The following is a 7,650-nucleotide window of genomic DNA, read 5'->3' on the forward strand; positions in this document are numbered from 1 at the left end:
CAAGGTGGGACCAGGTTCTTCTGCCGACCATCCAGCAGGGGAAGGAAAGAGGGGATCTGGAATGGAAAACAAGGACTTTTTTTTAGGAAGGAGACGTGGACATGAATGTGTTGGAGGAAGAGGGAGAAGTTCCTGCTTGTGGCAGGACACGTGAAGCTCTGCAGAACGTCAGGGCTGCTCTGGGGCCAGGGTGAGCCCTTAATGGTCTGTCTGTTTACGTTGCAAGCAGGCTCGGGAAGAGCTTTAAATGCATATTTTCCTCCTGAAATATTGAATGCAGTGTTTTCATTTTTGGAGGCCTGGGGAAAAATTATGTTTCATATTTTAAAAATAAACACTGCTTTTACAGAGGTATCAATGCAGACCTACAGGACCCAGCACACCTCTGCCTCTCGCCTTGCTTCCAAAGCTTTAATGTTGCTTGTGTGCCACAACCTCTGCTCGCGAAAATATCCACCTGAAATGTATTTATCTTTCTTTGCTAATTAACAGCAAAATGACACAGAGAAACTTTATGTTTTCCTCAGCAAGAACAGCCATAGAGACTTCATTTACAGAGGGCTCTGAATGATCCCTATTCATGGCAAGCGAGTACTGTCTGCACCAATAGATCCTTGTGTGCACAGCAGGGCAGGAGAAACCCCATCAGAGACAGAACTGGAGGGAAAATCTCCTGGATTTTATCCTTTTATTTCACTTTGTTCCCTAATAATCCTAAATGCATAGGAGGAGCTGTCTATATATTCAGGGAGCAAAGGTACCTGTGTGCATATGAGCACACAAGGGTATCAGTGAATAGTATTTATATATATTACCACTCATCTAAATCCACACATACATAAACACATCCATGAAAAGCACGTGTGGAGGAGTTACATGGCTGGATAAACATGTTTATGTGCATGTATGGTCACCTCTGTGTGTATTCATGCACCCATTCACAAGCATTTCTACATGGAGGTTTTATACTGGGCTCTTTGTGGATGCACATGTACATGGGAAGGTCTGTGTGTGTTTTTTCTCTCCTACTCCATGACTGGAAGTAGATGACCTTTAAGGTCCCTTCCAACCCAAACCATTCTGTGATTCTATGATCATTAGTGGCAATTTTCACGTTCCTTTTTAATCCCAGGGGCTCTGAAATAACAGGCAAATAAAATAAGAGGCCACCAAGCTTGGAAAAAGGCCTGAAGGACAGAAAGAAATGAAATAAATAGGAGGGGGGGAAAAAAAGCTTATCTGGAACATTTGCTCTTTCTGGATAAAATTTCCAGCTAGCTCCAGAGAAGGTGGAAAGCCTGTGGTTGGTGACGTGTACCTGGGAGATAGCAATGGGACAAATCCATGCAGATTTTGCATGAGAGCATAGCCATCTTTTAATATTTCAATTAACTCTTTTAATGTTGAAAGAGTTAAACATAGTCTGGCAACTTCACTAGGGACAGGTCCTTTTTTTCCTAATCAAAGAGCCTTTCTCCACAGGAGCGCTTGGTCTCTGCTGAAGCACCTTTGGAGTGACTCTGGATAAGGGAAGAGAAACTAGGCTTTGAATTAAAGGTAGTTTCTCATGGCACCCCACTAACACTGTGCAGATTAAACAGATGAGGACTCCAAGGGCGTGTGGCTGGAAAGGTGAGCAAGGACTAATCCATCAGAGCAGAAGGCTTTTAATCAACTGACAATAGTGTAATACAGTAGTTAAAATAAAAGGAGAAAAATAGATGCACTGCTTTGTGATGAACCCATCCTTAAATTCATCTTACCGTGGTACCAAATCTCTCTGCTACTCTTCCATAGAGAAAACATTGGATTCCTGCTCACTTGCAGCAGCATCAGTCTCATTTGTTGATTTAGATTATTGGCTTCTTGTGGCAGGAGCTGCATCTCCCTCGTGTGTACAGACCTGAATGCTACACTGTAAAAAATAAATCCAGCTTCTAATCTGTCTGTCTATCCCGAGTTCCTCACCTATTTATCTAGTTTAAGCTACTGAGTTCTTCCTTTCCCTCCCTGCTCACAGGGGGCACAGCCTCACAGAGAAGTGACTGTTTCCCACAGGAAGAAATTTGTTCTGCATCCTACAGCTTCACCCGAGCCTTGCTCTCCTCTTCCTCTCCCCTCCTCCTGCAACCGAGCACTCACCCACAAATTAAGCCAAGGAAGCCAAGACCCCCAGTCCCACAGGCTGGTTCCAGCCCTGCACTTGGCAGAGCTGGGGACTGAGAGATGATTTGTGTGATGCTATTCCAGTCCCCCCCTCCCTGGGCTTTGCTGGGGGAAGGACACGAGCCTGACGCACCACAGAGCCTTTGCTTACAGTGGCAACGTCCAGGATTTGCAGAGGGGAGCTGGTGATTGACAGGCTAACCCCAGTTCCCCAGGGCTGGTCTCACTGGTCCCACTGTTACGGCCCCAGATTCCCCACATACCTCGCCGTGCGGGTTTCTTTATAGCTTCCCATCCCCTCTGCCCAGCAATGAAGCCATTGTGGAGGGGATGGGGGCCGGCAAGGCTGGACATCCTCCCCCTCCCCACCTTGGAGCAGTATTTTCTCCCAGTCCTTCTCGCCTGTCCCTCTCCCCTCGGTGCCCCCCCGGTGCTTCACACGTGTCAGGGGCTGGCCCCATGCCTCCCCAAGGAAGGGCAGGTTAATACCTCTGGGCCAAGGCTCCTGCTTCCCACTCTGCCTCCAGCCTCCGGCTCCTCCGCAGCCATGGACAGGATTTTCTCTGCCTTGCTGCTCTCTTTGCTGCTCCTGCTCCAGAGCTATGGAGTCTGCGGGACGCCCCCGCAGCCGAGAGGTGAGTGGGGAGCTCAGCGGTGGGATCCCTGGCGTTGGTCCTCTACCTCCTTGCCACCAGCCTGGGGATTGGGCAGGAGATAAAGAAGACAGAATGTCCAGCATCAGTCAGGGAAGCAAAGGAGATTTCTCAACGACTTTCCCCAGGTGGTAGAACCTGGAGATGTGTTTGCTCCTGCCTGTTACGTGGCTTTAGAGAAATGTTAGAGGCATGGCAAAGGTGGCAGCAGGTCACCTTCCAAAACTGCTTCTCCAGTCTGCATAGAGCTGGTTTTGCTGTGAGCTCGAGGAGGAGCTGGCCAGACACCCCAAGCTCTGGTTAACCTCACCGGGCAGGAAGGTCTGGGTCAGGTTGCTGAGAATGGGCCTTTCCTAGGATTTATTTCATGCGTTCTTGGGCAAAATCCTGCTCTGTTTGTCTTTCCAAGTGGGGTGTAGAGCAGCCAAACGGGAGATGAGCTGCCTGCTCTTTAGGCTACACGGTCTCTGACTCTTAGTCTGTGATTAGTGTCAGCAAGTACTGAACTCCAAGGGAAGGGCTGGAGGCTCTGGTAGGAGGAATCCTCTCTCCTCTGCCAGGGGCAGGATGCTGCTCCAGCCAACCTGGGGAGCCCACCACAGGAGAGGAGGCCAAGGCAAACACTGCTGCTGGCTCCTCAGGACGTTTGAACGATGTTATGATTATGCATGATGCACATACCTGGGGGGACTGACCGTAAAAGAGGCGTGACAGTGCCTGCAGTGTTAGCTGCTGCTCCAGCAGGGGAGTTTGCTGGGGCACTGACCAATTTCTCCTGAGTAATTTGGAAAGGGAGAGTTATCTTTGCTGCAGAACCACCAAGTGCCACCGAAGTCAGGAAATTAAACAGAGCAGTCGTTCAGCTCAGCCCTACTGCGAGCAATCGCTGCTTCTACAATAAACACCTTTTAATTCAGAGTTACTCAGCAGGTTTCCTGTTCTTTTAATGAATATGGGCAAAGATGCCCTAAGAGGCATTTTCTGCTAAATTAGTGCATGAAGTTCAGCTATTCCTGTATAACCTCAAATGTGGGCATTTCTTAAAAAAGTCTTAATTCTGTCTTAATTCAACTTTAAAACATACTGTGCTGAGTCAAGATGTCATTCAGAGCAAGCATGCCTGGCTCTCACCTCCTGGAGATAACCATGGCCTGTCCTGCAGACCCTGATCTGTACACAGTGGCAGGGTGAAATCCTAAAGCTCTCATCTGAGATCTCTTCTTTTCTCTTCATTTCCCTGAAAGCATATTAAGTCTTATAAAAAGAAGTTAAAAATGTTATTTAAGGCAAAATCATAGAGCTTCCATGTGAAACAAACAAACAAACAAACAAAACCACAACAGCAAACCAACCTTCAAAATTTTTATTGGATCCTACTGCTTCTATGGAAAAAAAAACCCCAAACTTTTCTTTTTTGGCTTGTCTTTAAAGACAGGGATGATTCATTAGCCACAGCAGCAAAGGGGAATCTGAGCTTTATTTCTGGACAAACTGATGGCAAGTCTTCCAGTTTTTCTCTGGTCCTTCACTTCTCACCTGTACAATGGGCATAACCAACCCCTGGTAAAGGGATTTGTAGCACTGTGGGTGGACTCCAAAGTGAGTTTTTCCTTCCTCTGCAATGAATTATGGTGACAAAGTCAAAGTCACCCATATGGGAAAAGGTTATATTGCATTATAGTGGAAACTAGAGCAATGACAAAGCATCCACTGCTTCCTGCTTCCCTTCTGCACACAGCTTCTTTTAGAGAGACCTTTCCAGGAGCCAAAAGCAGATTCAGCATTAGTGTCTCTCAGGAAACTAACCTGCTTTTATTCTTTATGGATATATCACAGGGTATTTATTTTCGTCTGTCCGAAAGACTGAAAGCTCCATTAGATCTCACACTGAGGACTAGCTATAATATTTATGTCATAATTTGGAATAGATTTGTTGGCCCAAAAGCTCACATTTAAAAATCTGTCCATGAAAATCTCCTTTATGATGTAACCTATATCATCCCTCTCTGAGGAAATCAAATATTAACAGAGCACTTGATGCCCCTACAGAGACAAGCTAAATGACAGGAAAAAAATTAAGGGAACAGAATGCTGCAGATCTGTTGGGGAGAATGTGACAATTCATTTAGAAAACCATAAAAAATATCAGTCCTTTTTATGTTTTTCCACAGTTGAACATTAAGATGGAAAACAGCATGAAAATGAGAAATTAAAAAAAAAAATAGATATATCACTCAGCTCTTTGCATTGTTAATGGTTCCTGTTTATAGCTTTTACTCTCTGCAGTGGCTGTTCATGTCTTACTGTGGGGTTGGAGAGATTAACTATCAATTAGGTGGTTCTACAGCTCTCTGTTGTATTCTCCCCCACCAGCTCCCAGAAATAAAGCAGGGCTGGTCTTTGCATTACAGCATTTCATTTATCAGTGCCACTAGCTGGAAAACATGAGACTGGTCCGTGGGACGTTGGTTTGTTCATCTGGGTATCTGGATTCCCAGCTGGCTCTGAACTCCTGAGTTTCATGCTTCTGGTCACGCATGACGAAGATATAATCTCATTAATTATTATCCATGTGGATTGCTTATCCGGAGCCGAAATGTGATAACTCCTTCTGAGGCTTTGCTGGTGCAGGCTTCGGTTCACAGCTTTCCTCCTCCCTCCGTGCTGCTGTAAGTGAATTAAGTTTCGTGTAGGCATTAGCAGTAGCCTGGGGTGACGAGTGGGTACCCTGCTCCCCCAAGAGCAGCGCTCATCTCTCAGCAGCTTGCTCTCTCACAAGTACACGTTGTCAACCAGCCGCTGTGCTCTCCTTACAGATGCTTTCTGATGAAAGGAAAAAGAACATCTAGAAATACCAGGTTAAAGTGGTCTCACTGGGCCTCTCGGAGTCAGGCAGGGAAAGGATTGAAGCTTGCAGGTCCTCTACCTTCAGCTGCTGCTCTAACAAGACCACCCTCTCCCTCCTAGGATCCTCCTCCCTTCTTTTTCTTTCATTTTTCTCCTCCCTCCTTATCCTTTCCAGGCACCCTGTGCAGAACCAAACCCACCGACCTGGTGTTCATCATCGACAGCTCTCGAAGCGTGCGCCCACACGAGTTTGAGAAAGTCAAAGTCTTCATGTCCCAGGTGATTGAGGGGCTGGACGTGGGCCCCAACTCCACCCGGGTGGGTGTGATCAATTATGCCAGCGCCGTCAAGAACGAGTTCTCCCTCAAGACCCACCAAAGCAAAGCCGCGCTCCTGCAGGCGGTGCGAAGGATAGAGCCTCTCTCCACTGGGACTATGACTGGGCTGGCCATCCAGTTTGCCATTAGCAGGGCTTTTAGTGACTCGGAAGGGGCCAGGGTGAGGTCTCCCAATTTCAATAAGGTAAGCAAATCGTCCCTTTCATGGATGCTCCTTCTTTCTTGTGACTCCTCACGGAGTGGGTGGAAAAATCAGAAAAGGAGGAAAGGTGGGTTTGGAGTGTGTGGGGACAAGAGAGGGTTAAATGTCATAGAATCATAGAATCCTTTAGGTTGGAAGAGACCTTTAAGATCATCAAGTCCAACCATTGAGCCATTAGGGCTCTAAAGTCCTCTGCTAAAACAGATCAGAATCTGTCAGGGCTGGAAGGGACCACAAGGATCCCCCAGTTCCAACCCCTCTGCCATGAGCAGGGACACCTCCCACTAGATCAGGCTGCCCAGAGCCTCCTCCAGCCTGGCCTTAAAGACCCCCAGGGATGGGGCCTCAACCCCCTCCCTGGGCAACCCATCCCAGGGTCTCACCACTCTCATGGGGAAGAACTTCTTCCTCACATCCAGCCTGAATCTACCCACTGCCAGCAGCGTCGAGCCCCACACAGCTTAGCTAACATGAAGATGGAGGTCTATGAAATATTCTGTAAGAATATTTTCCCTAAATGTCCAAGGTGGAAAACTTCGGGGAGGTGGAAACCTCCTAATTCTTCTTGAAGATAAAGCTCAGTTCTCATTGGGGCAGAGCTGCCAAGAAGTGGTTGGGGTAAATTTAATGCAGCTTCATTTCCTCTCCTCTCTGCCTGATGTGTGTCACCCTTGGGACACGGCTCCCTGCTTCCAATGTGCCTGCAACAACACACCACTGTGAGATGAGGATTTCAGCCAGGTTTGGTGGGAAAGAACAACGCCCATCCTCCCACAATACTGTAATAAAAATGCTTCAGAACTCACCACAGTAAAAAGCAAGGCAACCCTCTGAAAGTCTCCTTTGAAATGGCCCCTTTCAGCTGCAGGCAAATCAAAGTGCTCTTTCTGTGTCCTCCACTTCTCTTCCAGTTTTTCTGAGGCTGGCTCATGGCAATGTTCTCCATTCTGGGTATTCTCTTCAGGTACATAGACGTGGTTGACCATTGAGCATTTAAGGCCATGGTATAAGATCAGCTTCATTCTACACGTGGTTGCAATGGGCACTGCTGCTCCTGACCCACATTCCCTGCCCAGGAAGCTCAGTCTTTAATAAATTATTCCCCAGGTACCTCATTCACCCTGTGGGATTTGACCAGGAAGGTAACCAAACCTCAGCTCAGTGACTGTCATCAGGAAAACTCTGTTCTGGCCATGCAGAGGATGTATGTTCTTGACATGTTTTAGCTGAACATTGTGATGACCCATCATGGTCACATCATTATTCAAGCTTAGGAGTCATCTGGTGCAAAATATAATAGTCTGGCTCTTGCAGGGGAACTCCAAAACCTAATTGCAATGGGTTTTATTCCAAAGGAGTAACGTTGGTTTGTTGATCAAATTCTTTGAGGTTGACTGAAAGAAATAATTGAAAAATCTCAAGGTATTATTAAAATTATATTTAT

This window comes from Merops nubicus, unplaced genomic scaffold (assembly GCF_000691845.1).
Source record: "Merops nubicus isolate BGI_N331 unplaced genomic scaffold, ASM69184v1 scaffold7268, whole genome shotgun sequence".
NCBI lineage: Eukaryota > Metazoa > Chordata > Aves > Coraciiformes > Meropidae > Merops > Merops nubicus.